At 43.5% G+C, this 8,192-nt stretch overlaps 1 long non-coding RNA gene across 1 annotated transcript; it reads right to left on the bottom strand.

Annotated features, from left to right (window-relative positions):
• Nucleotides 1-3,220: 3,220 nt before the first annotated feature.
• Nucleotides 3,221-6,015, bottom strand: LOC119356653. The gene is made up of 3 exons (XR_005172002.1): nucleotides 5,731-6,015; nucleotides 5,339-5,655; nucleotides 3,221-3,771 (listed from the first exon to the last, which is right to left on the bottom strand). It is a non-coding gene; the product is annotated as an uncharacterized LOC119356653 (long non-coding RNA).
• Nucleotides 6,016-8,192: the final 2,177 nt, after the last annotated feature.

Here is an 8,192-nt window from a genome sequence, read left to right as displayed (position 1 = left end):
CGTGCCCCCGATTCCATCTCTCCCTCTCGGTCCCTCCATCCTCCAGGCCTCCGCCACCGCCGGCCGCCAAGGCACCAACCACCTCCTCGGAGGCAGAGCCTCGGAGGCAGCGCCGCCTTGCCAACCACGATGCCGGCCACCTGCTCCTCACCAACCCCCGTCAACGAGAGGAGCATCTGGTGCCCCCACCCTCGAGTTCGTCGATGACGCCGTCCTCCAGCCGCTGCCGCGGTCCTCCCGCCCAGGTACCTCTCCTCCTTCCTCCTTCCTCCCTCTCCTGTGTTCCTAGGTTCCTAGGTTCCTAGGTTCAGATAGACAGTAATGACTGTGTTCCTAGGTTTAGACAGAAAGACAATGGAGAATGGAGATGCCATGCTAGTAATTCGTTCCTTTTCTTCTAAAATTGACAAATTTATCAGTCTCTGTTCCCTGGGTAATGATGAATGGATTCGTGATGGCCGCAGATAAACACCTGCAACGCCTTCTATTGTGACTACTTCACCCCCCAACTCCACCTGTAATGTCTGAATTTTGTTACTGATGATGATAACAGTAAAGTTTGTGCACTGTAAATTAACATATGGAAGTAATTTGTTAATCTGAATTTTGTTACTGATGATGACAGGAGATTTGTGCACTGTAGTTTGTTAATCTGGACAGCTTAGTAGCTAATGCATTCAGTTAACCAAAGTTTAGTTCTTGTGTACTGTTATTTGTTAATCTGTTACTCCATTTGTTACTGAGTTTTTCTCTTGGGGTTTAGTAGTGAGAACATGCATGGTCCAGCATTCAGTTGGAGTATTGCCTAGGTTCAATTAGGTTCAGTAGTGCTACTACGTTTAATATCGTTGCTCCTGTGCTATACTTTGGCAGTCTGGAGTATTATTTCCAAATTGGAGTAGTAGTGACCATGTAGTGTAGTGCTGTGTACTGTAGTTCCCGCTCTTCTCAAATTGGGGTATGTAGTGTAGTGTACTTCCCTCCTCAAATTACTTGCAAGCATATTGTAACTATTTTCACTCTGTCCTGAAGGTTTTTGACTACACAATCTGTGGTGACCCACACTCTGTTGGTTCACATTCATTGAGTTCGCTCGTGAAGGTATTATATGTTCACATGGTACATTTATGTTTTTCAGCAGCTAATTGATGGTTTGATACATGATACATTTCATGCACAGGGTGCTAGAGATGCACTTAACTTGCTAAAATCATCCCCTTGTTCTTACTGGTTATAGAAATTCATTGCTTGTCCTATGTTTTCTGTCAGGGTATTGTTCAGGAAGCTTGCTTGAGTTTGTGTCCTTTAATTTGTAAATCTGCAGTTCTAGCCACATTTAGGATAAGTTGTTGTATATACTGTCATAAAGTTCAGCAAGAACAGGGCATCAACAGTGCTACTCTAGTATCTAGTTGGGGAGGGACAAATGGACAGGGCATCACTGTAACTGTACTGCACAACAAACTATTAGTCTTAGGATTAACACTCCTCATATGAGATGAGAGGATTTTTTTAAATGGCTTCTTGCAGTTTTGAAAATTCAGTTTATTCAGTTACTAAAAATTCAGTTAATTCAGTTAGGGAAACAAATTTCAGAACTTTTGTTTGCTGTAACACATTGATGTGCTTTGTAAAACTTGTTCATGTACTAAACTACTAATGCCTTGTGATGCTCTGAATTACTTGTGATGCCTCTGAATTACTTGTGATCACATTGAGAAAGGGTACACCACTAGGGCGGAGGCCGAATCTAGATACGCCCGCTATCTAGCGGGAGAGAGGAGGGAGCGTTGGAGGAACCGGATGAAGACCAGTTTGATCGCGATGATGCTCATCGTGATGACCGCAGCTCTCTTCTATGTGATGGTAGTTTAGATGATTGATATTGACTTGTAATGTGAAGACAAACTCGATACTCGCGGTCTCGAGACTTGTAATGTTTTATCTTTGTTCGGTCTTTTGAATTCGGAGACTAATATGATGAATTGTATTCGGAGACTAATCTTTTATTGTATTCGATGAATCTGCTGTTGTTGTGTGCTACTGTCTATATTTTGTCAAATAATATATTTTGTAACCTATGTAAAAATCAGAAAAGTAAAAAAAACAAATATTCATACTAATGGCGCATCACCACAAGGTGCGCCATTAGTATGCCAAAGAATACTAATGGCGCATCAAGACAGAGTGCGCCATTAGTATGCCAAAGGATACTAATGGCGCATCAAGACAGAGTGCGTCATTAGTATGCCAAAGGATACTAATGGCGCATCAAGACAGAGTGCGCCATTAGTGTGCCAAAGCACATGGTTAAATATGGCCCCTGGAAGGCACATTAATGGCGAATGGTGTTATATACTAATGGCGCACCAATGGTGCGCCATTAGTAAAAATTACGAGTGGCGTGCTACTAATGGCGCACCAGTGATGCGTCATTAGTAGGCAAAACTGGTGTGCCATTAGTAGGCCTTTTCCTAGTAGTGGATGATGCGCCGCCACCAGTCCGCCATGGTGACGCCAGGCAGGGGTCCAGCAGGGGCGCCCGCGTCAAGGAGGAGAAGGCCGACGACGACGATGGCGGCGACTTTAGCCAGTTTTTCCTTTAGATTAGTTTATGTATATGTGCTATGTAATGAAAATCCACGAACTTCGCCGAAATGTGCCGAAATTTATCGTGGTTGGCTGAAATTTATCGTGTTTGGCCGAAATTTATCGTGTTTGGCCGAAATTTATCGTATTTAAGCCGAATTTCGCCAAACTTTTTTTATTTTAAAACGTGCCTGGGGCGGCCCTGGGGCCGGCGGCTGGGGACCAACTCGCTCCCAGGCCCAATTTTTGCGCCGGCTCACCCCCAGGCGGCGATTTTATGCGCACCCTGGGGGGGCAACGGCTGGAGATGCCCTTAGATGTGAGAAGAACGGACAAGATCAAGTTGCTAGCATCTTTACATGTTCCCCCTTGGAACATTTGCATCTTACCCCAAGAAAGCAGCATGTTTTTTGCAAAAATTGCCCAAGTCCACGTGGCAGAGAACAGATCGACATGCGCCCGGAACAGAATCAAACAGATTAGCATGTGCAAGCAGTGTATTCTCAGTGTAGGATAGTACGTGATGACAGAAATCAACCCAAAGCTGATAATGCATGTAGAATAGCGGTGGAATAGGTGTGGTTCCAGCTACACAAAGATATTTCGTTGAGTTTTGGGACAATGGGCAGAACCCTTTCATTCATTCATAATCTCATCATTACAAACAATCTCCTGATAACATCAGGTACACTATTATACAAGCAGGACCTAGCATCATCTTCACCAGATTTTGCCAAAACATGGGCTGCCTCATTAGTACAGCGATTTTACATGCTTGATGCTCTAATATTAATATCTCGAGTTTACAAATGAATTTCTGTTCACTCCATTTTTTATGCCTTGCCTATCATGAATTCATTGAACCGAAAAAATGGACTACGACAAAAAATAGACAAGAAAAGTTTTTTGTTTAGGCATTTCCGCAAAATAACAGACGCATAATCATCATGAACACCATGAGAACCACTTGGTCTTCGACTTCTTGAGATGCAGCAGGACTGCGCAACTCAACATTGGCACGGGCGAAAGGAGCATCTGCCGCCGAAGGCGCATGACTCGCTGGAGAGAAAGCTCATGCATAACCTGGACTTGAAGATGCTCTCAGGTCCCATAGCCTTCCCGAGCTCCCCCTCGCCGCCTAGGTCCAGGTTGTTCACCTTTTTCGTAACAGCCTGCTCATGTCTGTGGAAACGACAGTGGTAGTTAAATCGGCAGTTGTTGGTGCTGCACAATTAAAGAAAAAGAAGATCCACCGCGAGGAAAATGAGAGAAAATTATGCAGCTGTTGCAAGTAAGTGCAGATAGCAAAATTTTGTTGTAGATACAAAAGGTTGTTGTTCACAATATGACATCCTTTCAGAGAAAGATCTGCAGTTCTAATTGAACATGATATTTATGATTGCAGAATATTAATCTGAAAAACCTGTTGCATGCCTTTTTCAATTTTGCTTTCTGCCTGAGCAAAACTCCTTTGTGCACTTGTACATAGTTCCTTCCTGAGTTTCTTTTTCCAAATACATTCGTCACATGATAGGAGCCACTAGTTCTGATTTCGCTGCATAGCCGTCAATCATAATTTTGCATCTAATTTATTTGCCCTACAAGTCACCATTAGCATGTGCACTGGACACCAACAAACCACAAAGCTAAGAATGTAAGCTTAACTATCCTGGCAATTAGCTATAACAAGCATCTGAAGCTACATGTAGCCGCACCATAAAAATTTGAAATGGCAAGAACTTGGACAGCAGTACAACCCTACTGGCACATACATAAGCAACAACGTAGCAGTGAACAACTGAACATGTACTGAGTTCAGCTTACCAAGTATGAAATTATTGTTACTCCCCCTCCACATCATCGTTCTTTTATTCAGAATAACAGTGTTGACATCTTATTAATTCATAATATTTGTTAAATGACAGCAAAGTCACTGTATCTTTTCACCTAAGGAGCCCAGTTATTTGCGCCCATACTATTTTCAAATCCAGAAAATGTTTTGACCGAAGAATGCATGATCGATTCTGGTTGTTCCCAACAATTGTTGGTGTGGAAGCTTATGCACCTTTCAAATCTCAGTGTCTTACATATCACTAGTGAAGCAAAATAATAAATAAATCTTTGGCTTAACTAACTGGAATGAAAAATAATAATATAATGGCATCTGCTAATTGAGTCTATGTGCAACCCCCTAATGATTGGCCAGGGAAGAATTTGTGCCAAGCTATCAACAAATGCTTATGTACCAAGCGTCAGATCTTAAGGATGAGACTGTTAGAGGACAACAAAATTCTTGCGATAATGCTTAGACAGGTACTCAGCCTGCTTGATACTATTTAATAGATGTGATACTAGTTACTAGATGTCATGAAATTGTGTAATAGCATAGCGATGCATATAAAAATTGATAAAGGGCCTTTAAAATTTTCTAACTCGAGTTGCTCGGAACTGAGAATAGCTTCAGTTGTCTTTCAGTTTTAAATTTTTTGCCACATCAAGCCTAGAAGTTGTGATACTCTAGCCCCTGCCTAATACTAACCCATGACTCGTTGAAGGAATTTGTCAAACAAAGAAGCGCATTCTTGCATGCCTATATATGCTCAAACTTCTGCACAATCTTTCATGGCATGCTTCCGCTCATTAAGGGCTACATTTCTTTGCAGCCTGTGACGACAACAACTCACAGAACAATCTTATTCCGAAAACTAGATCTTTGCATGAACACTACAAGATTAGAGGATAAACTAACCAGATAGAGCTCGGATCCTCCCATATGTGCTGCACTTCCTGATGAACGGGCTGCCGCCGTATTACAACTATTGGTTGGGCGATAACCCTCAATGCACATATCACCACAGTTGGAGGAGGCAGATCGAGCTCCGACCGCTGCAACCGGCACTGACAAATTGCCTTCTACCGATAGATCGAGCTCAGCTGCTGGTGATGATTGGACATGACCCATGGTAGGCGGACGCACAACTAGGATTTGCGCCATGGCACCCACTCCAGCGGCTCAGAGAGGAATCGTCCGAAGGAAACTGACTCCCCCAGCGCCGACACCCAATCCTAAACCAAAAGCAAAATCAAGAAGTCGAATAACATAAATTGGTCCAGAAGCCAACGAAGAAAGCTGCTTCTTACCTGCTCCTCGCCGCGTAGAGTCTCCGGTTCCAGCGGCGGTGGGGAGAGATTTGTGTCGCCTCCCATCGTACTGTCGAGCGTGGATCTCATCTGAGCAACGGGTTCGGCACACAAGGTGGAGCTGAATAGGTTGTGTGTAGTCGGGGCTAGCGAGCGTTGATGGGGCATGGCGTCATGGTGGCCGGCGGCGGTGGGAAAAAGCCCTATGGTACCCGGCGGCGGCGGGGGGACGAGCAGGATTCTGTTCGAGGCGCACAGGACGACGGGATACGCAGTAGTCGCTCATTTACGGCAAAACACAGGGTGCCCTATGCATATTTTCCAGTGGGGAAGAGGTTGATCAATCCTGTCCCTATAGTCCAGATCTAACGTCCGAGATGTACGGGATCACCGTATCATCTGATGAGCCGTATCATCAGATATCCACCCAGTTGACAAACTCATGACAGCAGTAACACACTCATATAAATATATCATGTTTCACACATAATAATAGAAATCGCGTGTTTCATAACATCGAACAAGATGGCATAAAGATTAACTCAAAGTGTCATGTCTCCAATCCTTAAACAAATAAACTGAAAGTGTCAGTGCCTTCCATCGAACAAGGTGGCTTAAAGAATAAACTCAAAGTGTCATGTCTCTTATCCTTAAACAAATAAACGAAAATTACGAGTGCCTTCAATTGATTATGAATACTTCATATTTATGCCCGGTTCCTACATAACAAATTATAAACAACTCATCAGACAATTGTAAAGAGAGAACCCAAAAAATAATTAAAATAATGTAAAACTTACTTTTCATTCTCAGCGCACGTTTGCCGTCTATGGCCCTCTTTCTTACAAATGCCACAAAGAGGACCGGGTTTTTTCTCAGAAAATGATTTTGGTCTTCCATTTTTTTGTAACATTTGGATCTTTCTTTGCCCGCCCTGTCGTGCTCTGTTTAGGGGCGCCCTTCGTGGAAACTTTCACGGGATCACCTATGACATCAACATGTTGTTCCGGCTGACGTGACTCCTCATGCACATTTCTTCTACTACCAACAGCATCATTATCAGGGACGTTTTTCTTCGCTATTATATTCCGCAGACACTGCATCAACTCATCAAACACGAATGGATCATTTGAAGCAACATGAAAAGTTTCAGCTCATGTTATACTGAGTTGATTATAGCGAGCACGCTGCTCTGCCCCTGTCCAACCCCAGCCAAACATGTCACTCTTTCGCTGTGCAGGCAGCCCACCTCTCGCAACTTTTGACATCCTCTTAAGGATGCAACACTTAGGTATTTTAAATATTTTCAGATAAACCAACACATACAGAATGTGTTTGCAAGGCAATCCTTTTCGAAGTATTCGTCCACAACTGCAGTCTATCGTATTTTCAGAGTATTCAGCTCGATAATTCACGCTGAACTGAAATTTGCGGTTATTTCTCCATGTCACGATGAAGATGTGGCAGTCAACGCCCACTAGCGTCTCAAAAATCTCAAGCTCTCCCATCTTCTTCAGATCTTGTTGAAGAATATAAAAATTGGAATGAGTGAATACTTCGGCAGCATGCTTCTCAATATCCTTATATTCTGTGACTAATGGTGACAATGACTGATTTGAAACACAGTCATCATGCGCCTCGTTCTCACGTAGTCGAACTATGCAATTCTCATAATGCACAACTAGGTCAACAATAGTCATACCGCCGTCCAGGTGAAGGTGAAGACAAGAGTTAAGGCTTTCACTCCTTTGATTACTGCGCATACCCAGAAAAAACCATTTGACAGATATGATGCTGCCCACAGACTCCTCTTCCTGTACATCCTGCTCAGCCACTCTTCTGTTTTATCAGTCTTCCATTTACGGACGAAAGCGTGCCATCTCGCCTCAAAGTTGGCTGGAGAGGTGGAGTAGTACAAGAGTGCCCTGAACTCATTTAGCGATTTGTAATTAAGGTGCTTCTGCATGTTTTTTTCCACGTGCCATGAGCAGAGACGGTGCAACACATCAACCAAAACCAACCGAACAGCTCGTATCATTGCAGCGTCTCCATCTGTGATGATTGACCTTGGCTTTTTCTGACAATTGGCCCTTAGGAATGTCTGGAGCAGCCACACGTACGTCGCTTCGGTCTCGTCGGACACAATGGCACAACCAAAAACTATGGTGCAACGGTGATTATTTACACCAACAAAGGGGATAAACGGCATACCATATCTGTTCATCTTATACGTGCTGTCGAACACAGTTACATCTCCATACAACTGATAGTCCCGCCGTGACTGTGCATCGCACCAGAACATGCTCTTCAAACGGCCCTCCTTATCGAGCACGTACTCAAAGAAAAAGTCTGGATCCTTCTCCTTTCTGCTCCTCATAATCCCGATTGTCGTGTTAGCATCACCCTTTGCAATCAACTTCATTTTTTCTCGGCAACATAGGTTGTACACGTCTCGTCTCATA

The sequence above is a fragment of the Triticum dicoccoides genome, chromosome 2A, assembly GCF_002162155.2.
Source record: "Triticum dicoccoides isolate Atlit2015 ecotype Zavitan chromosome 2A, WEW_v2.0, whole genome shotgun sequence".
Taxonomy (NCBI): Eukaryota; Viridiplantae; Streptophyta; class Magnoliopsida; order Poales; family Poaceae; genus Triticum; species Triticum dicoccoides.
The sequence above is the reverse complement of the archived record's forward strand: the minus strand, read 5'-3'. Positions and strand labels throughout refer to the sequence as shown.